This window comes from Arachis ipaensis, chromosome B05 (genome assembly GCF_000816755.2).
Source record: "Arachis ipaensis cultivar K30076 chromosome B05, Araip1.1, whole genome shotgun sequence".
Lineage (NCBI taxonomy): Eukaryota > Viridiplantae > Streptophyta > Magnoliopsida > Fabales > Fabaceae > Arachis > Arachis ipaensis.
In genome coordinates this window covers 55,877,997-55,901,213 of record NC_029789.2, presented here as the reverse complement: position 1 = coordinate 55,901,213, position 23,217 = coordinate 55,877,997, and the positions used below count along the sequence as shown (strand labels likewise).

The 23,217-nt window shown below is 35.3% G+C and overlaps 1 pseudogene; it reads left to right on the top strand.

The window, feature by feature from the left end:
- LOC110272023 lies at nucleotides 497-2,428 on the top strand (annotated as a pseudogene).

The following is a 23,217-nucleotide window of genomic DNA, read 5'->3' as shown; positions in this document are numbered from 1 at the left end:
GAAGGACGTAGTGGATGTCAAGAGGGTAGGAGATCGGATCATCTCTGTCAAACTTGTGGTGGAGGGAGGTTCTTTCCATGTGATTAGCGCCTCTGCACCGCAAGTGGGTTCGGACGAACAACACAAGATAAGGTTTTGGGAGGATCTAGAGAGTTTGGTTCAAGGCATACCTTTGGGAGATAAGATTTTCTTAGGAGGAGATTTAAATGGCCATGTTGGGAGAGAAGTGACTGAATATGGGAGTATTCACGGAAGCCATGGTTTCGGGGTGATCAATGCCGAGGGTAAAACTATTTTGGACTTTTCCTCAACTTTTGATCTTCTCATCGCAAATACATGTTTTAAAAAGAGAGACGAACATCTTATAACCTATAAGAGTGGCATGACAAGCTCTCAAATCGACTTCTTCTTGTTGAGGAGAGTCGACCAGAAATTTTGCATTAACTGTAAAATTATCCCGGGAGAGAGTTTGACAACACAACATAGGGTGCTCGTCATGGATTTTTGCGTTGAGCAGAAGTTGAGGAAAAGACATCATACGAAGAACCCAAGGACGAGGTGGTGGCGGATGAAAGGTGAGGAACAAAGAAGCTTCCTAAGACGGGTAGGAGAAGAGGTAAAGTGGAATGGGAATGGAAGCGCAGAAGAGATGTGGAGGGAGATGGCAGAAGTTATTAGAAGAACAGCAAAAGAAAGTTTTAGTGAATCTAAAGGAATAGGACCAAGAGACAAGGAGTCCTGGTGGTGGAATGCGAGTATACAAGAAAAGATAAAGATAAAAAGGGAATGCTTTAAAGAGTGGTCTTTATGTCGCAATGCAGATAACTTGGAAAAATATAAGGCGGCTAAGAAAGAGACAAAAGTGGCTGTAAGTGAAGCAAGAACAAGAGCATATGAGAGTCTCTACCAGTCTTTGGGCAGGAAAGAAGGAGAAAAAGGTATATATAGAATCGCAAAGAGCCGGGAAAGAAGAACGAGAGATTTGGATCAGGTTAAGTACATAAAGGATAAGGATGGAGAGGTGCTGGCTCAAGAGGAGAAGATTAATGAAAGGTGGAAGAACTACTTCTACGAGTTATTTAATGAGGGACAGAAGACTCTTCCGAGCCTTGGTCTATTATGCACAAGGGAAGAAGACCAAAACTTTGATTACTATCGAAGGATTCGAGACTTCGAGGTAAAAGAGGCTCTAAAGTAGATAAAAAATGGCAGGGCAATAGGACCTGATAATATCCCGATTGAGGTTTGGAAGGGTCTTGGAGAAAAAGGCATCAACTGGTTAACCAAGCTTTTTAATGAGATTTTAAGGTCAAAGAAGATGCCTGATGAGTGGAGAAAGAGCACCTTGGTACCTATCTACAAGAATAAAGGGGATATACAAAGTTGCCGAAACTATAGAGGGATTAAGCTTATGAGTCATACTATGAAGTTATGGGAAAGGGTGATAGAACAGAGGTTGAGAAAAGAGACACAAGTAACAGAGAACCAATTTGGATTTATGTCAGGCAGATCTACCACTGAAGCGATATACCTATTAAGAAGGATGATGGAGAGGTATCGTAGTAATAAAATGGATCTACATATGGTGTTTATTGATTTAGAAAAAGCGTATGATAGGGTACCAAGGGAGGTCTTATGGAAGGTTTTAGAAAAGAGGAGAGTAAGGATCACATATATTCGGGCAATTAAAGACATGTATGATGGGGCCACAACTAGTGTGAAGACTCAAGATAGTGTGACAGAGGAATTCCCTATTGGTATAGGATTACACCAGGGATCATCCTTAAATCCATACCTTTTCACATTAGTTTTGGAAGTACTCACAGAGCACATCCAAGAGCCTGTGCCATGGTGCATGCTTTTTGCCGATGATATCGTCCTTATGGGAGAGTCAAGGGAAGACCTAAATAAGAAGTTGGAGTTATGGAGAGAAGCTCTAGAAGTGTATGGTCTGCGCATAAACCGTAGCAAAACGGAATATATGGAATGTAAGTTCAGTCTGAGAAGGGAAAACCCCAATATAGAGGTGAAGATTGGAGAAAATATCTTACAAAAAGTTAAAAGTTTTAAGTATCTTGGGTGCATCATACAGGATAATGGAGAGATTGAATAGGATGTAAATCATAGGATCCAAGCAGGTTGGTCAAAATGGCAGAGTGCATCTGGTTTTATATGCGACAAAAAAGTGCCTTTAAAACTTAAAGGTAAATTCTATCGCACCGCTATAAGACCGGCTATGCTGTATGGTACGGAGTGTTGGACGGCTAAAGGGGAGCACAAACATAAGCTGAGTGTGGCAGAGATGAAGATGTTGAGATGGATGAGTGGTCATACGCGATTGGATAAAATAAGGAATGAAGATATAAGGGAGAGAGTTGGAGTAGCACCCATTGTAGAAAAGATGGTTGAATCGCGTCTCAGGTGGTTTGGACATGTGAGAAGAAGACCGATAGAACATCCAGTCAAGAGGGTGGATGAGATGGAAGATGGACAAAGGACGAAAGGCAGAGGAAGACCTAAGAAGACCATCCATGAGGTGGTAAAACGAGATCTACATGTAAACGGTCTCTCTGTAGACATGATACATGACAGAGCACAATGGCGTCGTTTGATTCATGTAGCCGACCCCACTTAGTGGGACAAGGCTTTGTTGTTGTTGTTGTTGTATGATATAACCGATACTTTTATATAATACATAAAATAATGAGCAAATATAATAAAAAAATCTACTAGTGGCACATATAAAATAATATGGTATATATAAATTATAAGCATTACATTTATTGAAGATTCACTTGTCACGGTGAGATGGGGGCTTTTACTCACTCTCAGGTTCAAGGATTGAACCTTAAAAAGTCACTTTTTGAAGGGGATTCAAATAGATGCTTTTACAGTGATCCACACCCTACTAATCTATGTGTGGAGTGTGCGATCAAGGAGGAAATGCGGGTCAACTGCCTAAACCGAGTCCGGTTCGCAACAAAACTGTCTGATTTCAACTTTTGACCACCATTGATTGAGTTAATTGTAAGTCCGATCTTAATAATGAACCGAACCGGATAGGACATCAATTCACTATTTTTTCAATTGAACCAATCGGTCCGATCTGATTCGGTTCTGATAACTATGGCAAAGTCATTTAGACTTACATTTTTTACGAGTTTGATTTTATAGTCAAATATCCATCTTTTACTCACTCTTAGGTTCAAGGATCGAACCTTAGAGATGCCACTTTTGAAGGGGATTCAAATAGATGATCCTACAGTGATCCACACCCCACTGGTCTACGTGTGGAGCACACGGGTCAAGGAGGAAGTGCGGGTCATCAACTGCCTAAACTGAGTCTGGTTCGTGACAAAATCATCTGGTTTTTAACTATTTGACCGCTTTTGACCAAGTCAATTGCAGGTCTGGTCTTAATAATGAACCAAACCAGATAGGACATTGATTCACTGGTTTTCTGGTCGAACTGGCCGGCCAGTCCAGTTCTGATAACTATGGCTAAGTTGTTTAGACTTGCATTTTTACGAGTTTGATTTTAAAGTTAAATATCCATCTATTTAAGTCAAGTAAACGAGCTAGTCCGATAAATTTGACTCATTTTGACAATCCTAATTAATTCAAGAGCTAGGTCAAATTAATCTTTATTGAATGAATTTCAAAATGATTCTAATTAATAATAAAACTTGTACGATCATATAAAAATAAATTCTCATATATAATAATTTAATTATCTTATTTATTATATATTTTTCTAGTATATTTTGGGGTAAAATACTTAAATAAACCAAATGTATATAAATATTACCAAAATTATCCAAACCAAGAAATGGTATGTGAATCTCCCAAAGGCATTTTGTATATAAATCGAATTAGCCTAAATAGATTTATTAGGTGAGCTTTACCTACACATAAATCGAAACAGGTAATATCGATTTACACATTCATATGTTTCCAAGTAAATCTAACCAGCCAAATTCGATTTATATAGGATGGAGGACTTTATATAAATCTAGCTGTCCTGTTTCGATTTACACGCCATTGATTTATTAGGGTGATTTGTCCTAATAATATCGTTAAGAATTCCTGATAGTGTTAAAACTATTAGTCATAGGAACTCTATAGATAATTCATCAATAGAAAATGTGGATAATATTATAGGAATTAATAATACAAGGCCTCATATAGCCACTCCTGTATATAAATCACCTTCGGAATTCGATCCAATGGAATCATAAGTATTATCAGTAATTATCAAGGAAGAACCATTTGAGATTGATAAAGAATGGATAAGATAAGATTTTAATGTTGATTATAATAAACCATTAAGGGATTGGTATTTTACTAATTATTTCAAAAATGAAGTTATTAGACTAAGAGAACTATTTTATGATTTTATGAAAGAAAATAGAATTAATTTATACTTCTTTGACTGGTATGCTAATTTTTATTCTGAAAACAATAAGAAATTATGTCCTTTAACAAAATCAATTGTTGTATGGAAAACTAGTTCAGGATCAATAATAGAATCTGAATATCCTCCTAAAGAAACTATTAAAATACCAATTGAAAAAGATTTAGAAGTTAAAGCAACACCCTATAAAGATAGCAATTCAGAAGAAAACATAGAAAAAGGGATATTAAGAAATTACATCAACAATTAAACTTTACTAATACCATGCTAGACATAGTGAAAAATCAATTAGGAAGAATGGAAAATATGGAAAAAACAATTAAGGTAGAAAAATGTATAGAAAAACCTATATATAAATTACAAAATTTAGTTAACATTAGTTTAAAATCTAAAGTAGAAGCAAAAGTTGAAGAATTAAAAAAAAAACTTAGAAGTATTAGTCTGGAAAAAATGACGATTAATACCTTAAAAAAGGAAGAAGAATTAGAAATAAATAAAATATCTCATAGAAGGGATTATCCTAAAACAAGAAATTATTATTCTAGACCATCACCAGTAGATGTAGGTTTAGAAGAAAGAACACAATTAGTACAAAACAGTTTCATAGGATTAGACTTAGTAGAATAGAATATAGATGGATTAAGTGAACAAGACATTTTAGATCAAATGTGTAATATGACTATAGCTACAACTGCTTATAAGATGAGAAAAGCTTCCGATAAAGAAGCAGCAATTATGTTAACCCAAGGATTTACAGGACAATTAAAAGGTTGGTGGGATAATTTTCTCAGCATCCAAGAAAAAGAATTAATTATTAACAGCATTAAACAAGAAGATCAGTCACCCGATGCCATATCCACATTAATATATACCATTATTAAAAATTTTGTAGGAGACCCAAGTACTTTTAAAGATAGGATAGGAACCCAATTAATGAATTTAAGATGTCCAATCATGTCTAGATGGTATAAAAATGTCTTTATGTCAAAAGTTATTATAAGAGATGATGCACATGCACTTTTCTGGAAAGAAAGATTCGTAGCAGCTTTACCAAAATTATTCTCTGAAAAAGTATTACAAAAACTACAAACATAGTTTGGGACCCAGATTCCCTATAACTCATTAACCTTTGGACAATTGCATAATATAATAGTACAAATAGGAATAGAAGTATGCACAAACACCAAGATACAACAAAAGATAAAACAAGACACTATCATGGGAAAAAGAGAACTTGGAACATTTTGTTATCAATATGGAATAACTCTGAAAAAGGCACCTAGTGGTCAACATAAAATTAAAAGAAAAAATTCTATAGAAAACCTAAATATAATATAGATAAACCTCTTTATTATGAACAAAAACATTATAAAAAATTCTATAAAACCCCTAAAAACCTAAATCTTCTAATAAGAAAAGCAAGTAACATGTTGGAAATGTAAGAAACAAGGACATTATGCTAATAAATGTACAACAGAACATAAAATAAATAAAATAGAAAATAAAGAAATTAAACATGCTTTGACAGCTATATTAATCAATTCAGAATCAGAAGAAGAATCAATTGATGATGACTCTTCTGAAACTGAAGATTATTTTATACAACAATTAGACCTTATGTCAGAAGAAGAAAGCTCAGAAGAAAGTATTGAAAAAGATGAGCAGAATAATTGTTTAGGAATAGGATTATGTAGCTGTAGAAATTGTGAAAAAATTGTAAATATTTTGACTAGAGACCAAACTTCTACATTAATAAAAATAATTGACAGGTTAGAAGATACCCCATTAAGAGAGGAATTCATAAATCAATTAGCGGAACTAGTTAAAAAAGAAGAAAATAAGCAGGAAATAAGACCAATAGAAATAAAAGAAATCTATAATCGGTTTAAAAACCTACAAGAAGAGGTCTCTCTTAATTCTCTTAAAGAGGAAATAAAAAAGTTAAAAAGATAAGTTTTAAAATTAAAACAACAAAATATTAATATGGACTATAGATTATTAAAAATAGAAGGAGAAAATATAATAAAAATCCAAGAACAAACTTTACAAAATAATGTTAGTAAAACAGGAGAGACTAATAACATAATAATCCCCGAGAATTATATTAACATGGGTCCAGAAAATTACATAAATATACTAACTTTATTAGTAAGCCAAAAGTGGTTCACTACGATAACCTTAATTGTAGGAGAAGAAAATTTTGATCTCATAGCTATGGTAGATTCAGGAGCTGATGTTAATTGTATACAAGAAGGGTTAATACCTACAAAATATTATGAAAAACTACAGAAAAAGTTCTAAAAGCAGAAAATGATAGAATGACCATAGACTATAAATTATCTAAAGCAAAAATTTGTAAAAATTGAGTATGTTTTGCGACTACATTCTTTTTAGCAAGAAATATATCTCATCAAGTCATATTAGGAAATCCTTTTACTATATTACTATATCCCTTTAACGTTGATATCGACGGAATAACTTATGTACATATTCCAAATCATCTTGTTCATTTTGAATTTCTCACTAAACCAAAACAACATGAACTCAATATGTTACAACATTTATCTACACAAGTTAATATTATGAAAAAAGAAACAAAACAAATTAACTATTTAAACCAAGAAAAAATCTTACAACACCTACCAATCCAAATTAATGTTATAGAAAGAAAAACAAGACAATTAACTATTTAAATTAAGAAGTTATATACAAAAGAATAGAAGAACAATTACAAACTCTTGAAATACAAAATAAAATAAAAGCGATTGAAGAAAAAATTAAGAAAGAATTATGTAACCTAAGCCCCAAAGCTTTTTAGCATAGAAAATTACATGAGATATCTTTACCATATGAAGATGGGTTTAATGAAAAAGATATTCCAACAAGGACAAAACCAATACATATGAATAAAGAGCATCTAGAATATTGTAAAAGAGAAATACAAGAATATTTGGATAAGGGACTAATAAGACTTTCGAAATCACTCTGGAGCTGTACAGGCTTCTATGTGATGAAAGCATCTGAAATAGAAAGAAGTGCTCCAAGATTAGTTATCAATTATAAACCTCTTAACAAAGTATTAAAAAGGATTAGGTATCCCTTACCAAATAAAAGTGATTTAATTAAAAGATTAAATAAAGCAAATATCTTTTCAAAAGTTTATTTGAAATCAGGATATTATCAAATTGCAGTAAAAGAGGAAGATAGATATAAAACAGCTTTTATAGTACCCTTTAGACATCATGAATAAAATGTAATGTCCCAAGGATTAGAAAAATGCTCCTAGTGAGTTTCAAGAAATAATGAATAATATATTTTACCCGCATATAGAATTTACTATAGTATATCTTGATGACGTATTAGTATACTCAAAAGGAATAAATCAGCATATATATCATCTAGAAAAATTTATGAATATTATAAAAGAGCAAGGATTAGTTTTATCAGAAAAGAAAATAAAAATTTTTATAACTAAAGTAAGGTTTTTAGGATATGAGATTTATCAAGGAACTATAGTACCTATCAAAAGAGCCATTGAATTTGCAGATAAATTTCCAAATGAAATAACTGACAAAAAATAACTAAAAAGATTTTTGGGATGTTTAAATTATGTAGCAGAATTCTTACCTGGAATAAGGATCACATGCGAACCTCTTTATAAGAGATTAAGAAAAAATCCTCCATGGACAAAAGAAATAACTTCTATAATAATAAAGATAAAGAACGCAATAAAGGAAATACCTTGTATAAGTATACTAGATCCATTGGCTAAATTAATTGTAGAAACAGATGCATCAGAATTAGGATATGGAGGAATTCTTAAACAAAAACCTCCTAATAGCTCAAAAGAACAAATAGTAAAATATCATTCAGGAATTTGGAACCAGGCTCAAAAGAATTATCCAATAGTAAAAAAAGAAATACTTACCATAGTATTATGTGTTTCAAAATTTCAAGAAGATTTATTTAATAAAACATTTATAATAAGAACTGATTGTAAAGTGGCCCCAAGTGTTTTAGAAAATGATGTCAAAAGTATAGTTTCGAAATAAATATTTACAAGATGGCAAGCTATTCTATCATGTTTTGATTTTACTATTGAACATATAAAAGGATAACAAAATTCACTCCCTGACTTTCTTACTAGAGAATTTTCGCAAGGAAAGAATGGATCAAAAACCAGCCTCCAGTGAAGATTATGGTCAACCTTTTGACCAAATAAAAGAAAGAAAATTACCTATTACTCCGGTACCAGCAAAACCATTATCATTAAGACCTATGACTATGTCACAGGTTGTGAAAGCATCATCATCATCATCATCACCTTCTAAGAGCTCTTTAATTACTACTAATAATAAATTCACATTATTGCAACCATCAGATCTCTATAACACCCAACCTTTGAAAGAATAGTTTCCTTACTATGAAAAACCCAATCCTATTAAAATATTAACCATCGAAAAAGAGTGGTTTAAAAAAGATAGGAAAATCCTATACAAGACTATTTTCCCAAATACTTTCCATTATATTCCTATTAACCCACAAAAAACCAAAAATTCTATGAATTCATATTAGTAGACATCGAATCTATTGAGTTGACACATTATAGAGATTCCAACACCAAACAGCCCATTTATTCAAAAATAAAAATCATGAAAATATTATCTCTACAAGAGTGGAAATTACCCCCATATCAGTCTAAAAGCTTCTCTTTGAAATTTGAACCTCAGAGCTATACCTATTATGATTACCAAGAAGCATGGAATCATATCTTATTCCTATCACCAAGTCCCCATTCTTGGTTCATTTGGTTCAGAAAGGAGATCTCATTACAATTTTTCAAATGGTTCCAATCATGGTTCCAGAATTTTGGACCGATAGAAGCCTTCTTCCTAAAAGAAGTCAGCCTGGCATATGAATATTTTAAAAGCATATCATCATTCTTACAAGAGTACAAATCCATTTCATTTATAGCAGCTATGGGAATAAGCTGGATTATAATTTGGGAATATGATTCAGCAGCATATGAAGAATGTCCAAGCATACAATATTTGGTAAGAATAATAAAAGTAAAGTGGTGGAACAAATATGATATAAATTTGCTAAGAAAAGCAGCTATTGATCAATGGTTAACAACATCACAAAAGCATCCAGCAATAACAGCCTCAAGCACCACCAATGAGTGAATAGCATATAAAAAAGAGACCCAATTCTTAGCACAGAAACGACAAATTATGGCATCCCTAGCAACAACAACCTCAGAGGAAGATATCCAAAGCTCTCTACAAGCAATACAAGCTGTACCTCTTGGAGAAGATGAAGAGGTCCATTCCAGCTCGCCTCAAGACCCATTTGAAATGTAGTAAAAACTGTATATGAAATCATTGTAAAAACCCAATCATAAAGAAAATGATCTCTGAAAAAAAAAGGCAAACAATAAATGTCGGAAAACAGTAAAAAGCAAGCAGTAAATGTTGGCAAAATAGTAAATGTCGGCAAACAGTAAAAGCAAAAAGTACTGTCGGCAAATAGTAGCCAAATAGTAATCATTTGGGGTCTATAAATACCAAAGGCCTCATTCATTCTCAATCATAAAAAACTTGAAAGCTCAAAAGCTCTCTCTACTTCTATATCTTCTTACTTCATAAAATTCTCCAAATATTTGTAATCATCTTCAAGTTTGTATCAACTTTGCAAGCAATAATAGTACAAGTTCATCTCTGTAAGCTTACTATCTTATGCTTTCTTTTCTTATAATCTCTTTATTCTCTTAGTTATTATTTCTATTCTTATAACATGAAAGAGTTTCAAAAAAGACCTACTTCTTTGAAGCTTGTTAGAAGAAAAATGAAAACAGGAGTGATGGCAATAGAAATAAAAATAAGAAGATTAATAACTGAGTCTTTAGAACTAAAAGTAGAAATAAAGAAGATAAACAAGAAAATAATCAGAACAAAAAAGTTGTTACAACATACTAAAACTATAAAATCAATAAAAAAATGTTAGAGAAAGTTTTAGGAATAAACGTATTCATCATATTAGAAGAATGCATTATCTTCATAGACAAAGTATGATTGCTTTACAAGAGATACAGTCACGCACATATACCTTCTTCATTTAATAACTCATAACACTTGGTTATGAATCATCTTCAATCAACTTCGTTCATTTAATTTTATCACTGAACTAAGCTTAAAGAAAATAAGAGAAAAAGAAGCCGAGGGAGAGTGATATGTGAGACCATGGAACCATGAAGCTTCCTTCCATGATTTCTTGAGATCCGTAACTCCAATAAAAAATCTAATCTGATTAAAGCGATTGTATCTTACTCCTTTATATGTTGGTGTCACTTTTGTTTGGTAGAAGTTGACGGTGAGGTAGCTCCCCTTCCCCTTGAGTTCGGCCAACTGGAGTTCTTGGAGGCACAGACGATTTCTAATGTTTTCTTCTTCAGCAACTTGATCAAAAAACTTCTCCGGAGTTTCTGTTGTTTTGATTTCGTATGAAGGTAGGATTTTGGTAATTTATCACCGGTTAAATTGGTAGTGGATAAGTGAATTGATTTTGTGATTATTGTTGATTGAATTTAGCTGAATTTATGTTGAATTTTTGTGATATATTGATATTTGTGATAATTTTGAGGTTCGGCTAGTTTAAGTGCAGCCAGGAACCAAATTATTCTAATGAATTTAGGGCTAGAATATTATTGATGATTGATGAGTCCATATTTTCCGATGTATTTTGGCTTGATTTGAATGGATTCTAGTATATGAACTCACCCTTAAACACCTAAATAGCATACTTTTGTGTTTGATCCCTAATTTGATTCTAAATGTGAAAACATGGGTTTTAATGCTTGGTTTAGTGACTTTTGATTCCACTTTTGTGTCGTTCGATGCCGTGATATGGTTTGTGAGTGACTTCAGGCCTTAGAGGCAAGAAGGGATGGCCAAAAGTGGAAGAAAGCATGTACAAGGGAGAAAACATGAAGAAAACAAGGAAAAGCACACACAGCAAAGTGTGCGTACGCACGAGTACCTGTGCGTACACACGGGTCAATTTTCAGCCACGTGTGCGGACGCACACGTCTGTGCGTCCGCACAGGTCCCTGCACGTGATTGCATTAATGAATCATGTGCTGCGTGAATTTGGAGGCATCTTGGCCCATTTTGGAAGGCTAGAATGCTGTCTTGGAGTGCTATATGAAGGAGAATTTATCACTTATCAAAGCGGGGACACATTGGAGCACAATTTTACATAGTTTTTCATAGTATTAGGAGTAGGAGTAGTGTAGAGTAGAAAGCTCTCCTACGATTTATGTAATTTTCTTGTAGCATTTTATAGAAAGCTTTGATCTTGAATTTACTTCTTTACTTGTAAGTATTCTCAATTTCATCTTTAATTACATTGTCTTTACTTTCATTTCCTTTTGGTTCAAGTTACTTTATTCATAATGCAATTTTGTGTTTCTTGAAGTTTTGATGAATGAATTTTATGTTTCATGCTTCCTTTGTGTTTGATTGCTTGTTTATATTTAGTTTTGTTGATAGTTGATTATAGCTTTCATTTTTACTTTGCAAATTCCCATGATTTACTTTTATGCACACAAGGTGTTTGTGAAATTGTCAACTTTAAGTTTTGAGTAGATTTTCACACCTTGACTTGTGGTTCGAGTTTCTAGGATACTAGAGTCATAATATCCGACATTTAGTGGTAATTCTTGGGTAGTTACTTGATTCTTGTTTCTATTGATGCTAGCCTTTTATCAACTAGTTTGGTAAGTTGGTTAGGACATGTGGATTAAGGTCACTTATACTTGCTTGACTTACTCCTCAATGGGTGGGGTTAACTAGGCGAGATTGACTCATCATAATTACCATAGTTGTGGTTATGGCGATGATAGGATTCCTAAGAACCTCATTCCCAAGTCAAGGCTCCTTTATTGCATTTTTTGCATTTTCACTAGTTTTGATCTCATTTCCTCGTTGCTTGCATTATTTACAATTTTGCTCATCTCTTAGTTTTTTCATTGCTTAGTTTCTTTAATCTTTCGTTCTTTAATTCAAAACCCCTTTGGTCCTCTTCACATCCAAAAGTTTTTAGCACTCCATTTGCATTCCTAGGGAGAACGACCCGAGGTTGAAAGACTCTCGGTTTATATGTTTTGTATTGAATTTACATTTGATTTGAGCATTACTTGTTGGCTTGCAACTATACTTACAACGCCAACTAAAGATTTCCTAGCCTATGGTTTTCCTTATTTGTCAAATTTGGCGCCGTTACTGGGGAATGCAAACGGTGTTATTTCTTTTGGTTGATGTAAATATGTTAATAGTGTAAATAGCACTTTTTGGTTGTTTGTTTGCTTTTGTTAGTAGGTTCTTGTTTATATTTTCTTCATGACATTTTCACATCATTACCACAATGCACCCCAATGGAACGCAAACACTTACCTCTCTAATCACCAATTCTCTACACCATCACCTTACTACATACAAAATCCTTACCCTCATGAGTTTGATTGTCAACTTTTATCACCTCTATCTTCATCTTTATACATGGATCAAGCCCCACAAGAAGTACTCGTTATGCCCATTCAAGAATAACAAGAGTTCCAGAAGAAGCAAGAGCAAGTCATGTCTACCTTAGCAAAAGCTTTGGATCATTTAGCTTCATTGCGTTCATGCCACAAGCAAGAGATTTTGGTGGATGTATGTGTGAAACCAAGTGAAAAGTGTGGGTTGAAGGAAGAATTGCGAATTCAAGAAGAAGACATCAAGTCACAACATGAAATGCAAGAGGAGATACCTGAAGAATTGGTAGGAATTGATCAAGAGGATTCCATCATTAGAGATTTTTTGTCCAACTTGGGTAATTCCTTCTATGACCTTCATGAACCTCCATTAGTAGATTTGGAAGGAGATGTTGATGTGGACTTCACACAACCTCCAATTTATGACTTGAGTGATGATAAGGAAGATTCAAACGAGGTTGAGGAAGATTTTAGTTGCCAAGAGGTGAAAGCATTTTTACAAGAGCAAATTGAGTGGGTGAAGAAGTCTCCAACAAGCTTTCTAGCCCCACATCAATATGTCATTTTAGAAATAGATGGTCAACTTCGAACCTTCCTTGGTGTAGTCGATGGTGGAGAGAAGAATGTTGATTGGCCAGGAAGTGTAAAGTTCATTAAAGGAGCCAATCCAACATTTAGAGTTCAACTATGGTGCAAGAGTCAATGTAGCGGATTTCATGGAATGCACAAGTATGTCAATGGTGATAGAGGAACTCAAATATGGGATCCGGGCATTAATTTCAAGAGTCAACAAAGTTGGATACTAGTTGCTAGCTTGAATTCTGTCATGAGTTTGATGCAGTCTAATTAGGACTATAAACCAAAGTGCTAGGTGGGAGACACCCTACCATGGTAATATCCTTCTAACTTTCTCTATTTTAGCTTTTGTCTCATGAATAATTGGCTATATTGCTTGGTTGGTTAGATTTATTTTGATGTTTGTTAAGTAATCTTAGTGAAATAATGTGTTTTTGGGAGTTTTGTGATGTTTTGGGACTTGAAAACCTATTTTGGATATCGAGTTTGGTGCCTTAGAGCCAGAATTTTTGTTGCAGGAACAGAGACCTGTGCGTTCGCACAGATCCCCTGTTTTACCGTCCCTGTGCATCCGCACAGCAATGTGCGCCTGCACATCCCTAAACACTCCCTCTGCTCGCAGCGGACGCACCCTTACCACTTGTGCGAGCGCACACTCCATGTGCGCCCGCACAGCCTGTAGCGACCCCTCTGGTCGCGGCGACCGCACCTCTTGTGCGATCGCACACCAACTCCTTTTCTTCTTCTGTGTGAACGCACACCCTCTTGTGCGGCCGCACAGGACGCATTCCACCTTCTGGTCGCAGCGTCCGCACAGCCTTGTGCGTGCGGATACCTCTTCTTTCTCCCTTGTGTGCGTCTGCACATGACCTTGTGCGTCCGCACAAGTCACTTTTCGAACGTTAATTCGAAAAGAAAGGGAGTGTCGCGCTTCAGTTACATAACACACTTCCGTTCTTTCTTTTCCCTTTTCCTCTGAAACCACCACCTAACCCCCAATCTCTCTCAGCCCTCCGTCGCGCCACCACGCCGCTGGCGACCCTGATGCCGCAGTCGCCTCTCTTTCTCTCTTTCTCTCTCTCTTCCTTTTTCCTCTTTCTCTCTCCTACATTTCCTTCTTCTCCCTCTTCCCTGTCCTTGCTACTGCGATAGCCCTAGGCCGCACCTTCAGTCCGGCGACCATACCAGCAGTGGCGAGCTTCTGTGCCGCCGCGACAGTTCCCAACCTCCCCCTCTCCATCTGCTTCCCTTTCTCCTCTGCATTACAGGTTCCCTATCCCCTACCCTGTTTCATTTCTTCTTGCTTCCTGCTTTATTTTACTGTTTCTTTTTACATCTGCTTTTTAATTTTGCTTTAGTCAGTAGGTGGTTTTAGGTTAAATGATCTGTATTTCTGGATTGAATATCTGTGATGTTGGCTGATTATTAGTGAATTTTCTAAGTACTACATCCTACTTTTGCCTGTACACTGAATGTTGCTGTGTTAAACTGTGAATGTTACCAGTAGTGAACTGTGATGCCTGCTGCTAATTTCTGCACACATTATGCTTGTTGAAATGCCTGAATGAAGTTTTTGTCTGATTCCTTTGTCTGATCAGCATAAGAGCTTGGATTTTGCTTTCATTTGGCATCTCTTTTTCATATAGTGCAATTTTCTGTTAAAAATGGCTGCTGCCTAAAATTTATTAATTATGCACCCTGTGAATTCCTTTTTGATGAAACATCAATCTAAGCTTCATTTTGCTTTGTGATTATATGGTTTGATGTCAATTTTGTGGTGCATATCATCCTTTACTAATTAGTTTGCCAACTATGCACTTCTTTGCTGCTTTTGTTCTTGAAACCAAATTGGATTGAAATTGATAGTTTTGATTATTCTTTTTGGTACTTTTAAGTGCATAACCTGAATTTTATCACTGGATTGAAGCTATTGCATATTCATGAAATGTTGCAAAATGGACAACCACATACATAGCCACTTGTTCCATTATGTTTTTCAGCAATGCACTTTGTTTTTCAATAAAGCACTGCTTTGGACGAGAAGCTATGTACATGCGGTAATTTCTTACTTCTCAACATGCATATGTGTATGCTTTCAGTGTGACTTTGAATTTTGCCTTTTGTGCTAATTTTTCCAAATTCTTTTCAATTTTCAAGACACAATTGCAACAATCAATTTCTTTCAATTCAATTCACTTGCATAATGCACCTAAGTCATATACATGCTTTCATTGTTTGTTCACTCATGCATTTGTTACTTAGGTTGCTGGATTTTGGGAAAATGCATTTCCTTTTGAGCATTCAAATGCTTTTTCAATGTTTTACCTTAATTGAGTGTTTGTTACCTTATTGGCTCTCATTTAAATTGGTTAACTATTCCTTCTTCCTTCTATGCCTTTTATCTGTTTCTCTGGAGTTGTATTCTGTTTTTGTCTTTTTCAGGATGGCCCGAAAGGGGAAGGAGAAAGCCAATCCTTTGGCTCATCCTCCTCCTGCGCCTCTGGTATGCGAAATTGTTACTCAAGTTGTGAATTATTATTCGAAATTGATTCCCTGGCGATGGCACCCAAAAACGGATGCACAGAACCATGGTCTAAACATATCTTCACAACTTCGCATAACTAACCAGTCTAGCTTATACCACGAAGATTCTGATTAAGAGATCTAAGAGATACTCATTCAATCTAATGTATAACGGAAGTGGTTGTCAGGCACGCATTCATAGGGAATGATGATGATTTTCACGTTCATCACATTCAGGTTGAAGTGCGAATGAATATCTTAGAAACTGAATAAGTTGAATTGAATAGAAAACAGTATTACTTTGCATTAATCTTTGAGGAACAGCAGAGCTCCACACCTTAATCTATGGAGTGCAGAAACTCTACCGTTGAAAATACATAAGTGATAATGGAGTTCATTGGTCTCGGCCCCAGAGGGAAACCGGAGTAACCAAGACTACGAATACAATGATAAAAAGTTCTATTTATAATAAACTAGTCACTAGGGTTTACAGAAGTAAGTAATTGATGCATAAATCTACTTCCGGGGCCCACTTGGTGTGTGCTTGGGATGAGCTTGAAGTCTACACGTGGAGAGGTCATTCTTGGAGTTGAACGCCAGCTTTTGTGCCATTTTGGGCGTTGAACTCCACTTTGTAACTTGTTTCTGGCGCTGGACGCCAGAATTGGGCAGAGAGTTGGCGTTGAACGCCAGTTTATGTCGTCTAAACTCGGGCAAAGTATGGACTATTATATATTGCTGGAAAGCCCTGAATGTCTACTTTCCAACACAATTAGAAGCGCGGACATTTTGAGTTCTGTAGCTCCAGAAAATCCATTTTGAGTGCAGGGAGGTCAGAATCCAACAGCATCAGCAGTCCTTCTTCAACCTCTGAATCTGATTTTTGCTCAAGTCCCTCAATTTCAGCTAGAAAATACCTGAAATCACAGAAAAACACACAAACTCAAGGAGCTACAGAACTCGAAATGGCGCGCTTCCAATTGCGTTGGAAAGTAGACATCCAGGGCTTTCCAGCAATATATAATAGTCTATACTTTGAGAAGAATAGACGATGCAAACTGGTGTTCAACGCCAGCTCTCTGCCCAAATCTGGCGTCCAGTGCCAGAAAAGGATCCAAAACCAGAGTTGAACGCCCAAACTGGCACAAAAACTGGCGTTCAGCTCCACAAATGGCCTCTGCATGTGGAAAGTTAAGGCTCAGCCCAAACACACACCAAGTGGGCCCCGGAAGTGGATTTATGCATCAATTACTTACTCATGTAAACCCTAGTAGCTAGTTTATTATAAATAGGACCTTTTACTATTGTATTTGGCATCTTTGGACGCCTGGTTCTTAGATCAGAGGGGCTGGCCTCTCGGCCATGCCTGGACCTTCACTTATGTATTTTCATACGGTAGAGTTTCTACACTCCATAGATTAAGGTGTGGAGCTCTGCTGTTCCTCAAAGATTAATGCAAAGTACTACTGTTTTCTATTCAATTCTTCTTATTTCTCTTCTAAGATATCCATTCGCACCCAAGAACGTGATGAAGGTGATGATTATGTGTGACGCTCATCATCCTTCTCCCTTATGAACGCGTGCCTGACAAACACTTCTGTTCTACATGAATTAAGCTAGAATGAGTATCTCTTAGATCTCCTAACCAGAATCTTCGTGGCGTAAGCTAGAATGATGGCGGCATTCAAGAGAATCCGGAAAGTCTAAACCTTGTCTGTGGTATTCTGAGTAGGATTCAATGATTGAATGACTGTGACGAGCTCCTAACTCGTGATTGCAGGGCGTTAGTAACAGACGCAAAAGGATAGTAAATCCTATTCCAGCATGATCGAGAACCGACAGATGAATAGTCGTGCCGTGACAGGGTGCGTGAGCATATTATTCACTGAGAGGATAAGATGAAGCCATTGGCAAGGGTGATGCCTCCAGACGATTAGCCGTGCCGTGACAGGGCATTGGATCATTTTCCCGAGAGATGACCGAAAGTAGCCATTGACAGTGGTGATGTATCACATAAAGTCAGCCATGGAAAGGAGTGAGACTGATTGGATGAAGATAGCAGGAAAGCAGAGGTTCAGAAGAACGAAAAGCATCTCCATTCGCTTATCTGAAATTCCTTTCTGCAAGCTTTGTTCTTTGCTGCTTTTTCTTGCTTCAAGAATCATTTTTATGATTTTTTAGATTATCAAATAACATGTCTCTTTGTCATCATTCTTTCAAGAGCCAACATATTTAACATTCTTAAACAACAACTTCAAGCTAAACATTGTCATTAATCTCTTTTCATGAGCATTGGATCAAGGAATTGGCATGTGATCATGATTTGAGAAATTGAGTAACCAACGAATTGGAGCTCAATTGCTTATGATCTGCCAGAGATCTAAACATTGTATGAATAAGAGAGAAGAGAAGTTCATTAATTCAGGAAGATCCAAGCATCTCCAATTTCTAATGAACTTTACCCATTAGCATTCCCTTACTTCATTTTATTTCCCTTCCTGATTGCTATTGCTTTCTCTTTCCTTTACATTTCCAGCACTTTACTCCATTGTCATTTATTCTTACGCATTTACTTTATTGCACTTTAAGTTTAGGCTCTTTAGTTTCTAGCAATTTACTTATGCTATTTACATTTTCAGTCATTTAAATTCTTGCCATTATAATTCATTCAAATCTCATTATCTTTCTTGTTTAGCATAACCAATAGATTAAAGTTGCTTAATCAATCAATCCTCGTGGGATCGACCTCACTCTAAGTGAGTTATTACTTGAATACAACCCGATATACTTGCCGGTAGTTATGCAAAATAATTGTGCTCATCAATTTTCGTATCAGGTATTACGAAGTCTCTCATATTTAGTAATAGGGTATAAGCCTTTATGCGTAAGTCTATCGATGGTTTCAGAAAAACTTGAAAACTTTTCCAACAAAAACAAATAACATTTTTTCACGTACTTAATGCTAATAATACATTATAATAGCACATACAAAACCAATTACAAAACCTACCCCCTCTGAATAAAACTCTAATTAACAAGGCTAGTGAAAAATAAATTTTAACAACTCAACTTGTTGTAACAACCCAGTTTTCGGGTACACAAGATCTTTTCTGAAGATACGGAGTTTTCCGAAAGATCAGTGAAGGGAACATCTCTAACATATCATCAAGAACCTCAATCTATATCATCGTTATGTCATCAATAAGCAAGAACCTCTTTGAGATGAGTTTGACAACACAGTCGCAGAGAACCTAGTTTTTGAACCGTATCGGTTAGGAGCTTTTGATTCTGGTTTCCGTAATTAGTCTTAGTTTGATGAACCGGACTCGATTAATGAGAGAAGAGAAATAGTAATATAATATTATTATTATATTAATAATAGAGATGCTTGAATAATATTATAATATTACTTGATCTGTTTTAGTTAAAAATAAGAGATCGGTTTAACCGGGTTCACAGTCTACTAGTGCAGGTTAACACCAGCACTCTCTGATGACTTTAACAATGCTAATGCCTCATCATATACCTTCTATTATCATGTTAATCATGTTACTAGTGTCATTTATACTAGTAGCTTAGATATTAATCTCTAGAAGTGTTGTTAAGTGCATGTTCTAATACATCTAGTTTTAGTAATTATACACCTGAGATATTTTTCAACCACCTCCCAAACTAGCCAATCATCATCAAGCATATTTTTTCCTCACCCCCAAGACACTCCAATATGATCATTTTCACCTTGAATGGCCGAAAATAAGAGAGAAAGAAAAGAGAGAAAAGTTCTTGGTTCTTAATCTTCAAAGCTTGATTTCTTCTGAACTAAAACTCAAATCAAAACTCCGATTACACCAAAATAATACTCTCTTCTTCCTCTATATAACCATGTAACTTTTCATGGATATAAATTAGGTGAGATGGCTGTCTCCCTCCCTCTTCAATTCAGTTTTCAAGGAAAACCATGCTAAACATGTATTTTCTTGATGTTCTTCCTTAGATCTCTTGCTTAGCTTGACTTTTGAGCCAAGAATCTTCAATTTCCAGCACATTTAAGGTGAGAAATCCCTTCCTAACATGTTGATTAAGGCTTGGTCAGTTGAGGTTTTATGGATTCAAAGTTGTTTTTGATGTGTTTTAGGAGGAAAAAGTGCAAAAAGAACACCTAAAAGTAGAACCGGATTTAAGGCAGCAAATCAAGATAGGGTTTGGTAAAATTAATCTTGATTAATTGTGTTTGAGTTGTGTGATTGTGATATGATTTGGTTATGCTTGAAATTGATTGCTTATATGAGTTATTCTTGGTGAAAGTTTGTTGAAATTTTGATGAAATTTGATGATATTCAAGGTATGAAACATGTTCTTGAGTGCAGCTAGAAAAACGAACCCTAGGACTCAAATTAGGGTTAATTTTGTGTTGAAATTAAGTGAAAAAGATGGGACTTTAGTGGCTGCCAATTTATTATGAATTATAGTAAAAATCGGTTAGTGAAAAGATTGAAAAACGGGTGAAAACAAAGAAAGAATCTGAAAAATTTACGAAAAAGACGAAGAACACTTTGAGTGTGGTGAAGAACAATGAAGAACACTTTTTTGATCCATAAAAGGGCAAGGAAGTAAATATTTTGGTGTTTGGGGAGTTATTTTGTAATTTCTAAATGTTAGGGTGGTTAAAGTAGAAATATTAAAAGTTACGGGTAGTAAAAAGTGAATTTTAAAGGTTAAAAGTTAAAATGGGGTAATTTTCGAAAATATATTAATAAAATAATAAATAATAATAAGATATTAAATAATATTATTTAATTAAAATAATATTTTAATAAAAATAATAAAATAATGCGAAAAAGGCTATTTTTTGTAAAAGCTTTAGAAAGACAACTTTAAACTCAGAATCTGATAATTACCTTCATAAAACACTTAGGGAGTGATAATAACATATTAATGAAGTAAAGACAAAGGAAACATAAAAGGTTGAAGAAAAGATAAAAATCGAAGAAAAAGTCTGTAAGGTTTTAATGACAGAAACAAATAGAGATTAGTAAACAAACTAGGAGCAACATAGTTAGTATTTGAGTTAAGCCTAGGTTTGGGTATGATATGAAAAGTTAAAATGTTTCAGTATAGACTTAATGAACCTATACTTGGGATAGGCTAACTATTTATACCGAAATTTACATAAGCTACAAATACATACGTTAAACAGAGAAACCAGAACAGAGTCAAGAGACAAAGAGAAAAGAGTAGTCAGAGCAGAGTAAAGAAACAAAGTAAAAAGAGTAATATGATAAAGAGATTAGAGAATAAGCAGAGGGCCTGTTGAAAGGTCATTTGTTGCACGAAGGCAATTCCAGAGATATTTGTATGTTCATCTGCTGTATTGAGGCAGTCAGATAGATGGTGGTGCGACTACTGAGAATGCTTTCCTGGGATACCTAGCTATAATGCTATGCTGTAAGACAGAGGTTGCTTACAGAGGTATCGAGATTAGTGTGCTCCTGTAAGACAAAGGGTGCTTACAGTGAGTGTGTTGTACTCATCTAAGACAGAGGTTGCTTACAGTGAGTGTGTTGTGCTCCTATAAGACAAAGGTTGCTTGTAGTGGATACCCTGCAAGACAAAGGTTGCTTGCAGTGGGTATTGCCAACAGGAAGGCCTTATCAAGACAGAGGTTGCTGGGTAACATCGGGAGCGGGTTAGTAACAGACAGATGAGCTCATTACCTGCACTAGGGTTAGACATGCATCATACTTGGTTGTGTATTTCCTTAGTTATGATTTTTGTATGAATGTATGCTTTCTCTATTTGTATTCTATTTTACTGCTTCTCTATATGATGCTATTTGTATGCTAAACAACATAGAGTTAATAAACTTAACTAATAACGCCGGCCCTACTAAGAACTCCTTAGTTTTTACCCCTTCTCTCTCCCTCCCCCATTCAGATAGAAGCATGAGTACCCTTCCATAGTTCGCTGATGACCGTTCGTAAAGAGGATTCCGCTCTAGGTAATATTCTGAGTCTAGGGTGAATCTCGTTCTTTATTTATATGAACATACTGTGAGACTAGCCAATGTATGCACCTCGTTTGTACGCGAAATTTAACCTAAATCTTGTGTACAATACTCCTGTTATGTGGTTACTTGATGAGGTACCAGAGAGACGTCATATGGAAATTTCTGATCGTGCAGAGGGTTCGTAGATGATGTTCCACCTGACTTGAGTTTTGAAGACCTAGAACGTACTTTCCCTCGCTTTAGTAGTTTAGAGGGACTGGGTGAGTATTGAGTCTAGGCTAGCCTGGGTGCCAACTTAGGGACTTCTTGAATAGGTCAGGGTCTGGGATGTTGTATGTACATATATGTATATAGTTATTAACTAGCTACTTGTAGGGGTGTTCTAACCAAGATCTATATTCCAGTAAAGGTTAGATGACTAAATGTTGTTAGCTATTTGAGATGTATTTATATGTGGTTGTTTATAATTGTTTTATCTTCTATTATTTGTGAATTGATTATGAATGATTCTGTTTATTAATCCAAACATTTAACAAAAAGTACCTCACAAAATAACTATGCTTTTAACAACGAATCAGGCTCATATAATAAATAATAGATAATAATTAGGAAGACAAGTTGGTAGCGCTCAATTTCTAGTATGATCATGACATACTAGAAATTGAGTCGTTACACTTGTAACATACTCTTCTATGCTCCTGTAGCTCCGCACTAAACCTTCGTAATTATAGCTGAAAGGGGTAAAAATTAGGGGCAAAAACTGGGGAGTTCTTAGTAGGATTGGGGATAGATAGTTAAATTTGTATTATCACAGTTCAGTCATTCGCAGCCCGACACAGGGAGCAAGAACAATAACCAGTCATAGAAGTTCAAATTAACAAGCAATGAAAATCACAAACACACTCAAGCAAAAACAAACAATTCACAACACCGAACCAAATGCAAAAAATACAAACAAGGATGATGCATGTCTATTCCAATCGCAAGTAATGAGCTCATTTGTCGGTTTCAACTCACACCCGACGAAATCTAACTTGCAAGTCGGAAAAGGCATTCCAGTGACATAACCTCTGCAAGTTCCTACTTCTTGCAGACACTGATTCTCTAGTTGAATTATGTCAAACATGACCTCTACAAGTACTTACAGGCGCTGATTCTCCAACT